The sequence below is a fragment of the Vulpes vulpes genome, chromosome 10, assembly GCF_048418805.1.
Source record: "Vulpes vulpes isolate BD-2025 chromosome 10, VulVul3, whole genome shotgun sequence".
In the NCBI taxonomy this organism is placed as follows: Eukaryota; Metazoa; Chordata; class Mammalia; order Carnivora; family Canidae; genus Vulpes; species Vulpes vulpes.
In genome coordinates this window covers 28838958-28851529 of record NC_132789.1, presented here as the reverse complement: position 1 = coordinate 28851529, position 12572 = coordinate 28838958, and the positions used below count along the sequence as shown (strand labels likewise).

At 43.5% G+C, this 12572-nt stretch overlaps 1 non-coding gene across 1 annotated transcript; it reads right to left on the bottom strand.

The window, feature by feature from the left end:
• Positions 1 to 12499: 12499 nt before the first annotated feature.
• Positions 12500 to 12572, bottom strand: TRNAK-UUU (transfer RNA lysine (anticodon UUU)). The gene has a single exon. It is a non-coding gene; the product is annotated as a tRNA-Lys (tRNA).

Sequence of the window (12572 nt, the reverse complement as noted above, 5' to 3'; positions counted from 1 at the left end):
TGAACTTTTTCCATAGTTTCACTACTGTTGATAATGCTGCTATAAGCATAGGGGTACATGTATCCTTTTGAATCTGTATTTTTTTTTAAAGATTTTATTTATTTATGAGAGACACAGAGACAGAGGCAGAGACACAGGCAGAGGGAGAAGCCGGCTCCATGCAGGAAGCCCGATGCGGGACTCGATCCTGCGACTCCAGAATCATACCCTGAGCCAAAGGCAGACGCTCCACCTCTGAGCCACCCAGGCATCCCAGAATCTGTATTTTTGTATCCTTTGGGTAAATACCTGGTAGTGCAATTGCTGGATCATTGGGTTGTTCTATTTTTAACTTTTTGAGGACTCTCCATACTGACCTCCAGAATGGCTGTGCCAGTTTGCATTGCCACCAACGAATGGTACAAGAGGTTTTCCTTTCTCCACATTCTTCTCAACATCTGTTATTTCCTGTGTTAATTTTAGCCACTCTGACAGGTTTTGATTTGCATTTACCTGATGATGAGTGATGTTGAACATCTTTTCCTGTATCTGTTAGCCATCTAGATGTTTTCTTTGGGAAAATGTCTATTCATGTCTTCTGCCCATTTCTTAAATGGATTGTTTTTTGAGTGTTGAGTTATCTTGATAGGTTCTTTATAGATTTTGGATACTAACCCTTTATCAGATATGCCATCTGCAAATATCTTCTCCTATGCTGTATGTTGCCTTTTTTTTTTTTAAGATTTTATTTATTCATGAGGGACACAGAGTGAGGCAGAGAAATAAGCCGAGGGAGAAGCAGGATCCCCGAGGGAGAAGCAGGATCCCCGCAGGGAGCCGGAAGTGGGATTTGATCCCAGGACTCAGCAACCTGGGCATTTTGTGTCTTACTTAAGAAGTCTGCCCCTACCCTCAAGGTCATAAAAATATTCTGTAGTTTCTACTGAAAGTTTTTCACATGTAGATATTTAATCTACTTGGATTAATGTGGGGAGCCAGCTGTGGAACTTATCTGAGAATTGAATCTCCTAGTCCTTGGCACACTAGGGATACATGAGCTCCTGGGTGCACACACTGATTCTTGACCACATTGTTCTCCAGATAGAGCTCCTCCACTCCTTCTCCTTTTGTTTTTTTTAAAATAAATTAATTTTTTATTGGTGTTCAATTTGCCAACATATAGAATAACACCCAGTGCTCATCCCGTCAAGTGCCCCCCTCAGTGCCCGTCACCCAGTCACCCCCACCCCCTGCCCACCTCCATTCCCTCTCCTTGAACTAACAGTCTATTCTTTTACCCTTCGAAGTAAACATGTTTTTCTGTTTCCCAAAATTAATCATTTCTATAGCTAACATGCTAGATCTCTTAATAAAATCTGGAGGAGACAAAGCCTTGGGATCCAACTCCGAGTGTTCTTGGTCCCCCTGTCCCGCAGATTAAAATTCAGTGAGAGGGCAGCCCTTTAATTCAGATTAAAATTCAGTGGCTCAGCGGTTTAGTGCCACCTACAGCCCAGGGCGTGATCCCGGAGACCCGGAATTGAGTCCCACGGCAGGCTCCTTGCATGGAGCCCTGCTTCTCCCTCTGCTTTTGTCTCTGCCTCTCTGTCTCTCTTTCTCCTCTCTGTGTATTCTCATGAATAAATAAATAAAATCTTTAAAAAAAATTTTTTTAAAAATTCAGTGAGACTCTGAGTCTTTCTTCATATCGTTGCCTCTGACTATCCTGTCTCCATGGCAGATTAATTTTTATGTATGACATAAGGATCCAATTTTATCTGAATTGCATATGGGTAGACTGTTCCAGCATCATTTATTTAATAGTTCATTCTTTTCCCAGTTTACACTCTACTGTCCTTTTTTTTTAAAAAAAGATTTTATTTATTTATTCATGAGAGACACAGAGAGAGAGAGGCAGAGACATAGGCAGAGAGAGAAGCAGGTTCCCTGGAGGGAGCCCAATGCAGGACTCAATCCCAGGACCCCAAAGATCATGACCTGAGTCACCCAGGCGTCCCTACACTCTACTGTTCTGTTAGTACGTCTACTGGCACTAAATTGATTCCTTATAGCCTTCAATGTTGTGAGTGTATAGAAAATCTTGGGACCCCTGGGTGGCTCAGCAGTTGAGCACCTGCCTTTGGCTCAGGGCATGATCCTAGGGTTCAGGATTGAGTCCCACATGGGGATCTTGTGGGAGCCTACTTCTCCCTCTGCCTGTGTCTCTGCCTCTCTCTTTCTGTGTTTCTCATGAATAAATAAATAAAAATTTTAAAAAAGTAATACATATTTAGCTCAGATTCAGTCTTTTTTAAAAAATATTTTTTAAAATTTATTTATTCATAGAGACACACACACAGAGACAGAGACAGAGAGAGAGAGAGAGGGAGAAGCAGGCTTCATGCAGGGAGCCCGATATGGGACTCGATCCGGATCTCCAGGATCACACCCTTGGACTGAAGGCACTAAACCGCTGAGCCACCAGGGCTGCCCTGACTCAGTCCTTTTTTTTTTTTTTTAATTTTTTTAATTTTTAAAGATTTTTATTTATTTATTCATAGAGACACAGAGAGAGAGAGAGGCGCAGACACACACAGGCAGAGGGAGAAACAAGCTCCATGCAGAGAGCCTGACGTGGGACTCGAACCCTGGTCCCCAGGATCACACCCTGGGCTGCAGGCGGCGCTAAACCGCTGCGCCACTGGGACTGCCCTGACTCAGTCCTTTTAAAGTTTGTGGGCCCTATGCCTGGGGCCTCAGAGAAGCAAGGTCAGAATGACCTGACCAGATTTCAAAGCATGAGCTCTATTTCTGTCCTGAGCGTACCTTATACATCTGCTTTGCTGACAAATAACCAAACCAAACCAAAAAAACGCCACCCCAAAACATTTTGGGGGCACCTGGGTGGCTCAGTTGGTTGAGTATCTGACTCGATTTCAGCTCAGGTCATGATCTCATGATCTCAGCGGCCATGGGATCAAGTCCCACATCGGCTCCCAACTCAGAGGGAGTCTGCTTCTCTTCTTCCGCCCACCCCTTACCCCTCATCCCCCGCTGTGGGCTCTCTCTCTCTCTCTCTAAAATACATAAATAAATCTTAAACAAACAAACAAACAAACAAACAAAACCAACCCATTTCAGACTTAAGGAATAAACCCCCCTTAAATTCCTATGAGACTGAAGTCATGCAGCCTTACACATAAAGCTTAAGTAAGACAAGTCTATAACTTTCTGAAATGTCTTTTGTCTGATTTGTAACGTTTTATGTAAAAAATCTGGTATAACTTTACACCAAATGTTTCTTCCCTGGAGCACTCCCTTATTTGTGAAGATTGTGTATCCTGGGCAACTGTCTTCCCCTGGGCTCAAATAAACCTCTTTCTTTCTTTTAGAGATTCTGAAAGCTTTGTTCATTTTGTATCAACAATATATACGTATATATATACATATGTATTTTATAAATAATCTGCTTTTTGTGTTTGTATTTTTCATAGTAAAGGAAGTATCTTGTTCATAATGTTACAAACTTGCATTAATATTGTTGCTGCTGCTCAAAATACACTTTATTTTATTTTTTAAAGGTTTTTATTTATATAGGTAATCTTTACACTCCACATGGGGCATGAACTCACGACCCTAAGATTAAGAGTTGCATGTTCATCTGACTGAGCCATCCAGGAGCCCCTCAAAATACATTTTAGAATAGTTCTTAATCTAATTACTTTCACAATGAGTGTTTCATTTTTTAAAAAATATCCTCAGCTCTAAGGAAATCTTCACCTTCTGACCACACAGTTGAGTTTTGGGAAAGGGCACTGGATCTCAGATTTTGATTCTAGACGCTCAACCACTGAGCCACCCAGGTACCTCTTGCCCTCATTTTTAAGAGATTCTGTTATTCCAGATTGACAGTTGCTTTCCTGTAGCATTTTAAGGATTTTATTTTATTTATTTTATTTTTAATTTTAAAATTTATTTTATGGGATCCCTGGGTGGCGCAGCGGTTTGGCGCTTGCCTTTGGCCCAGGGCGCGATCCTGGAGACCCGGGATCGAATCCCACATCGGGCTCCCGGTGCATGGAGCCTGCTTCTCCCTCTGCCTGTGTCTCTGCCTCTCTCTCTCTCTCTCTGTGACTATCATAAATAAATAAAAAAAATAAAAAATAAAATTTATTTTATTTGAGAGAAAAAGAGAGAGAGTGCAAGTAGGGGGAAGGGCAGAGCCAGAGAATCTCAAACCAGCTCATTGCTGAGTGTAGAGACTGACATGGGGCTTGATCCCCAGACCCTAAGATCACCACCAGAGCTGAAACCAGAAGTCAGACGCTTAAGTGCTTAACTGACTGCATCACCCAGGCCCTTTAATAAGGATTTTATTTTTTTTAATTTTTTTTTTATTATTTATTTATGATAGGCACACAGTGAGAGAGAGAGAGGCAGAGAGAGAAGCAGGCTCCATGCACTGGGAGCCCGACGTGGGATTCGATCCCGGGTCTCCAGGATCGCGCCCTGGGCTAAAGGCAGGCGCCAAACCGCTGCGCCACCCAGGGATCCCAGGATTTTATTTTTAAATAATCTCTACATCAAACGTGAGGCTCATCCTTTACAAGAGTTGCCTGCTCTACCCACTGAGCCAGCCAGGTGTCCCTCTTGCAGCATTTAAAGATAGGTTCCTCTCTCTTCTGGATTCCTGTGGTGCTTGTGAGAAGTTAGTTTTCCTGATTCTCAGCATTTTCGCCCTTCTCCTTCTCTCTCCAAATCTTTGTCCTTAGTATTCTACAGGGTTTTTTTTTTTTTTACTTTATTTATTTATTCATGAGAGGCACAAAGAGAGAGGTGGAGACGTATGCAGAGGGAGAAGGAGGCTCCCTATGGGGACTCCATCCCAGGACCCTGGGATCATGACTTGAGCCGAAGGCAGGCGCTCAACCACTGAGCCACCCAGGCGCCCCTACAGTTTCAATACAATATGTCTACGTGTGGATTTATTCATTTTGATCCTGCTTGAGATTTGTTGTGTGTTAGGCATTGAATTGTGTCCCCCAAAAGGATATGTTGAAGTCCTAACTCCCAGTACTTCTGAATGTGAATTTATTTGGAAGGAGAATCATCACAGATGTAATCAGTTAAGGTGTGGTCATACTGGAATAGGGTGGGCCTCAACCCAGTGTGACTGGCGTTCTCATGAAAACAGGTGAGGGCAGCCCCGTTGGCGCAGCGGTTTAGCGCCGCCTGCAGCGCAGGGCATGATCCTGGAGTCCGAGGATCAAGTCCCACATCAGGCTCTCTGCATGGAGCCTGCTTCTCCCTCTGCCTGTGTCTCTGCCTCTCTCTCTCTCTCTCTGCATCTCTATGAATAAATAAATAAAATCTTAAAAAAAAATAATAAAAAAAGAAAACAGGTGAAGAGGGAGAAAGGATGAGGTGAAGACACACAGAGAACACCAGGTGGTACTCAGGCAGAGACTGCAGTGGTGTCTCTGCAGTCTTTATAAGACTAAAGAAGGCTTTTTTTTTTAAAAAGATTTTATTTATTTATTCATGAGAGACACACACAGAGAGAGGCAGAGACACAGGCAGAGGGAGAAGCAGGCTCCATGCAGGGAGCCTGATGTGGGACTCAATCCCGGGACTCCAGGATCATTCCGTGGGCTGAAGGCAGACGCTTAACCACAGAGCCACCCAGGTGTCCCTAAACATATAAATGTTTAAACATATAAATATATCTTTGGAAACTTCCTTTAGCTCTACCTCCCCAAATATATGTTGGCAATCATCCCCCAAGCATATGACAACCCAGTATACATCTAAAACCCAGTATACATCCCATGACTAAGGTTTTATTAGAGAGTAATAAATGACCTTTTCCTAATAGGAGCTAAATCCCTCAAGGTCCTGGAAACCTTGCTTCAAAAGCAAGTATTTTGCACCAAAGATGACTCAGGAAGTCTTTCTTGGCCAAATTCCAACATCTTTTGGAAGTCATATTCCCTGTAGCCAATGACCCTATTCTATGTCTTGAATCTCTGGTGTTCCAAGCAATATTTCCTTAGAATCTTATCCCTTTGCCCAACCAGACTCCCTGCTTTCAGTCCTACATGGGGGCCAAAAGTGAGCATTCCAAGATTTCTCATTAAAATGTTTGCTACATAATTGGGCGCAGTTTAAGCTGGGTAAGTCGAGAGACAAAAAAAATGCTAATATTCTATTATAATGAGGTTTGGGGGACGCCTGGGTGGCTCCACAGTTGAGCATCTGCCTTTGGCTCAGGGTGTGATCCCAGGATCTGGGATCGAGTCCCACATCAGGCTCCTTGTGGGAAGCTTGCTTCTCCCTCTGTCTGTGTCTCTGCCTCTCTCTCTCTCTCTCTCTCTCTCTCTGTGTCTCTCGTGAATAAATAAATGAATCCTTTAAAAAAAATAATGAGGGGATCCCTGGGTGGCTCAGCAGTTTAGCGCCTGCCTTTGGCCCAGGGCGTGATCCTGGAGTCCTGGGATGGAGTCCCACATCGGGCTCCCAGCATGGAGCCTGCTTCTCCCTCCTCCTGTGTCTCTGCCTCTCTCTCTCTCTCTCTCTCTCTCATAAATAAATAAACAAATAAATAAATAAATAAATAAATCTTTAAAAAAGTAAATAATGAGGTTTGGCCCCCAAATCCCTTGGGGAACCAAGAAATCTGGCCACGAGTGGTTCTTTGAATTATGATACAGCCTGATTTATCTTGTAAGAGGCAAGAAAAATGGAATGAAGCACCTTATGTGTTGGCCTTTGTGGTCCTGCATGGGGACCCCAGATTAAAAGGACAATGTGAAGTTTATATGGTCCAGGCTCCTAAATCGGCAGATTTACATCCTTGAAATGACTTTGACATTTGTGCTGATTTGATGAAACCTACAGATATTACTGTCTTATTTCCTGTACCATAGAGGAGGGAAGGAAACAATGCATACATAGTCAAGCCATTAATTATGATGAAGGGGAGTAACTCAAGGAAAAGATGAAAACCTATCTCTTGGGGAACCTGGGTGGCTCAGTCAGTAAAGCATCTGCCTTCAGTTCAGGTCACAATCTTGGGGTCTTGGGTTTGAGCCCTGTGTGAGGCTCCCTGCTTAGAGGGGTACCTGCTGGTCCTTCTCCCTCTCCCTCTTCCCCTCCCACCCCCCTACTCCTGCTCTGTCTCTCAAATAAAATAAATAAAATCTTAATAGAAAAAAGAAAAGAAAACCTACCTCTCTTTCAGGGTAGATTAGTGGAGGCTTTCCACTAATGCACTAATGCAGACCCTGATTCTCCAGAAGGGCAGTCACTGTTGGCTGTGCATTTTATCCTACAATCTGCAGCAGGTATCAGGAGAAAATAACAGAAGGCAGCCGTGGGCCCCAAGCCCCTATGAAACAATTGCTGGATAAGGCTTTGGCTATATTTAGTAATAGAGACTGGGCAGGGGTGCCTGGGTGGCCAAGTCGGTTAAGTCTCTGACTCCTAACTCTGGCTCAGGTCCTGATCCAGGGGTCGAGCCCTGCGTGAGGCTTCTCACTCATTGAGGAGCCTGCTTGAGATTCTCTCTCTCCCTCTCCCTCTGTCCCCCCTGCTTGTCCTGTCTCTCTCTCTCAAACATAAATAAATCTTAAAAAAAAAAAAAAAGTAATAGGGCAGGGCAGAGAAGGAGGACAAGTTTGTCCAAAATAAATGGCATGCCCAACTTTGAGCCATGGCATTGGGCACCCTGCCACCCCAGGACCACCTAATACAGAAGCCTGCGAGGCCAGAGTCTGGCAAAGCCAGACTACAGCCCCTGGCTCGCAAAAGGCTGGGCCCTCATCAAGGTGCATTCTGCATGATGGAGGCCCATTGGAGACAGTATTGTCCCTGACTTCAAAGGAAGGTGGGTCCAGACTGGAAACCTTTGCTGGCCAAGGTTAAGGAGGACCACAGGGGCCTGAGCTCTCCTATGGCTCCTCCTGGACATCTCAACATAACACACCAGGAGCCTCAGGTGATCCTTGATGTGGCGGGTAAGGAAATTGAATTTTTATTGGACACAGGAGCCATTTACCCTCAACATGATGGGCTTCCATCCCAGCACTCCTGTTCTGCTACTGGAATAGATGGAAGGCCACAGGTGAGACAATTTACTTGTCCACTATCTTGCAGCATGGGTTCACTCTCGCTCTCATGTAGCTTTCTCTTGAGGCCTGAATGCCCTACTCTCTTACTGGGGAGGAACTGACTCGCTAAACTACGGACTACTGTGCAAATAGGACTGATGGGCCCAAACGGAGGGAAAACAGAGTTTAAAATGGTAATGGGCCTAGCCAGGCAAAATGAGAAGTAACATTTATGGGCCAGACAATATACCATGCCATACTGCAATCAGAAAATTGTATGTATGGGGATGCCTGGGTGGCTCAGTGGTTGAGCATCTGCCTTTGGCTCAGGTCATGATCCTGGGGTCCTGGGATCAAGTCCCACATCGGGCTCCCTGCAGGGAGCCTGCTTCTCCCTCTGTCTGAGTCTCTGCCTCTGTCTCTGGGTCTCTCATGAATAAATAAATAAAATCTTAAAAAAAAGAAAAGGTAATATTCCATAGGACCAGGGGCCACAAAGGCATTCAGCCTCTAATTAAGAAAAACGTTTTCAATGCAAAAAATTTTTTAAGATGTTAATTTATTTGGCAGAGAGAGAGAGAGCAAGCAGGGGGAGCTGCAGATAGAGAGAGAGGGAGAAGCTGGCTCTCCGCAGAGCAGGGAGCCTGATGTGGAATTTGATCACAACCTGAGCCAAAACCAAGAGTCGGTTGTTTAACCAACTGTGCCACCCAGGCGACCCCTGAATATTTTAACACCACAAACGAAAAGGCAGTTAATGACTTTCTTTTTTTTTAATTTTTTTAATTTTTTATTTATTTATTCATGAGAGACACAAAGAGAGAGGCAGAGACACAGGCAGAGGGAGAAGCAGGGTCCACACAGAGAGCCCAATGTGGGACTCGATCCTGGGTCCCTAGGATCACGCCCTGGGCTGAAGGCAGCACTAAACCACTGAGCCACCCAGGCTGCTCAAGAACTTTCTTAGACAAAACATCAACAACAACAAAAAATAGAACTTTCTTAGGCCTGGTAGGCTTTTGTCACATTTGGATTCCAGGGTTTCATATTATGGCCAAACTCCTTTATAAAGCATTACAAGGAAATGATTTAGAATGCCTGGAATAGGATGATGATTGCCACCAAGCTTTCAAAGGTCTAAAAGAAAAACTGAACACTGCTTCTGCCTTAGGACTCCCAAACCTGGAAAAACCCTTCACTCTATAGGAGTCAGAAAGGATAAGAATAGCCCTGGGAGTCCTAACTCAAAAACTTGGGCCAGTTCCTAGGCCAGCAGCCTACTTCTCCAATCAGACCTGGTTGCGGAAGGGTGGCTAAGATGCTTATGAGCAGTGCTCACAACTGCCCCACTAGTTGGAGAAGCTAGCAAATTTACCCTAGGAAAACACCTGGATGTCATGACTCCACATCAAGTGCAAGGGGTTTTAGAGGCCAAAGAACACCAGTGGTCCAATAGGAGGGAGATTATTGAGATACCAACGCGTGTCGAGCTTTAAACCTGGCTACTTGACGATCTGATGAAGGCAATAAGGAGCTTCTGATCTACTTTTGTGTAGACACAATAGAACAAGTGTATTTAGGTAGGTCTGACTTTAAAGACAAACTTCTACCCAGTCCAGAGGCTGAATGGTTTATAGACGTAAGTAGCTTTATGCTCAAGGGAACCAGAAAAGCCAAATATGCTATTGTCACCCTACAGCCTCAGCCTAACTGGGGCAAGACCTTTGCCTCCCCATTCTTTGCACAAACCCCGAACTGACTGCGTCATCTGAGCACTATAATTAGGTAAAAGGTTAAAGTGAAAAATATATACTGATTCTAAATGTGGCTTCCGGGGATCCCTGGGTGGCTCCACGGTTTGGTGCCTGCCTTCAGCCAATAATAAAATCTTTTAAAAAATGTGGTTTCTTTTTTTTTTTAATATTTTTTTTATTTATTTATTTATTTATTTATTTATTTATTTATTTATTTATTCATGAGAGACACACACACACAGAGAGAGAGGCAGAGATAGAGGTAGAGGGAGAAGCAAACAAGCCCTGAGCAGACGCTCAACAGCTGAGCCACCTTGGTGCCCCTAAATGTGGCTTCTTAATATTTCATACCCATGCAGCCATCTGGAAGAGATGAAGACTATTAAATTCAAATTTTTCCCCTATAAACAACACAAAGAGGAAATTTTAACATTGTAAGAGACATACATACCTCGGGAGGTGGCAGTTGTATCTTGTGGAAGGAACCAAACAAACCAAACCATGACAAATCAAGGAAATGACTTTGCTGACACATTAGTGAAAGTGGCAGTGAAAGATGAAGGGCTGGCTACACAGGTTTTAGCTCTGATTCCAGAAGCTCTCCTCTAAGAAGTCCAAATTATACTTCCTCTGAGGCTCAGTGGGCCTCACAAAAAGGATGTGAGGTCGACTCAAAGGATGGTATAAATGAAATAATATATATATATATACTCCCTGAGGCACTACAGTGGAAGATGATTAAGCAAATAGCGGACTCCACCCACTTTGGTAGAGATACTATGGCAAATCCGGTACAGCAAATATTCAGAGAGAAGAATCTAACCAAAACGGTAAGAGAAGTTACCAGAGCATATGAGCTTTGTGTCAGAAATGACCCACGGACCTATCACATGACTCTCCCACCTTCATTAAGCCAGTTCAACATGGAGACACTTACCTTGGGGAAGACTGGCAGGTTGACTTAACTCAGATGCCACCCTGTCTGGGGTAAGGTTTATGTGGATACATTTACAGGGTGGGTAGAGGCCTTCTCCATTAGGACAGAAAAGACTTTAGAAGTTTCTAAAAGATTATTAAAGGAAGTCATACCTAGCCTTGGACTTCCCCAGAGTCTACAAAGTGATGAGGACCCCGCTTTCCTGTTAACACAACCATTATCAGTGGCTCTAGGGATCTGTTATGCCTCATGGAGGCCTAAATCTTCAGGAAAAATGTAAAAAATGAACAATATATTTTTTAAAAGATTTTTATTTTTAGTGATCTTTACATTCAACATAGGGCTTGAACTCACAAACCCTAGATTAAGATTTGTATGCTCTGCCAAGTGAGCCATCCAAGCATTCTTCCCCAAACCATATCTTTTCTTTTTTTTTTTTTTTAAGATTTTATTTATTTATTTATGTGAGACAGAGAGAGAGAGGCAGAGACAAAGGCAGAGGGAGAAGCAGGCTCCATGCAGGGGGCCCGAAGCGGGACTCGATCCCAGGGCTCCAGGACCACGCCTTGGGCCGAAGGCAAACGCTCAACCACTGAGCCACTCAGGTGTCCCCCAAACCATATCTTTAAAGAAACTTTGGCAAAACTCTGTCAAGAGACTCATGAGACACGAGTATAAAATGTTATGGATTGCTTCACTAAGAATAAGAGTGGCACCAAAGGGGACTCTTAAATTGAGCCCTTTTGAATTAATATATAGAAGTTTTCTCACTGCAACTTTATCGTTTGATGAGGAAACCAACAAAATTTTAAAATGTATTACTAGTCTGGGGTACCTGGGTGGCTCAGTTGGTTAGGTGTCTGCCTTTGGCTCAGGTCATGATCCCAGAGTCCTGGGATTGAATTCCTGCTCGGCAGGGAGTCTGCTTCTCCCTCTCCCTCTGCTCCTTCCCCTGCTCATGTTCTCTTCAATAAATAAATAAATAAATAAATAAATAAATAAATAAATAAATAAATAAAATTACTAGCCTGGGTAAAGTACTACAGGCTCTCCACAAGTATGGAAATAAAATACTTTCATACCCCATTGAAGATAAGTGATCTGTTGCATACTACCAGGGAGCAAGGTTTTATTAAAAACATGGAGGGGGGCCTGACTGGCTCAGCAGATGGAGTGTGCAACTCCTTATCTTGAGGTTGAGTTTGTGTCCCACGTTAAGGGGGGAGAGTACTTAAAGATAAAATCTTTAAAAAAAAAAAAAAGAGGGGATTCCTGGGTGGCTCAGCAGTTTAGGAGATGAGGGTAGAAAATTTATATCAGGGCAGCCCTGATGGCTCAGGGGTTTAGCACCTGCCTTTGGCCCAGGGCGTGATCCTGGAGACCCGGGGTTGAGTCCCACATCACGCTCCCTGCATGGAGCCTGCTTCTCCCTCTGCCTGTGTCTCTGCCTCCCTCTCTCCCTCTCTTTCTCTCTCTGTCTCTCATGAATAAATAAATAAAATCTTAAAAAAAGAAAAAAGAAAAATGGATCACATGAAGATCAGCTCATACCAAAGTTTAACTTTGGGAAGGTTTAACTCTGGGAAGGTTTAACTTTAACTCCCTACTTCTTAGAAGTAAAATCCAAAAGTACGTTCAGATTGGGTTCACTTGTCCAGAATCAAACATATTTTCCTAAGTCTTTTTTTTTTTAACAAATTAATTTATTTTAGTAATCTTTATATCCAACATGGGGCTCGAACTCATGACCCTGAGATTAAAAGTCACATGCTCTTCCAACTGAGCCAGCCAGGC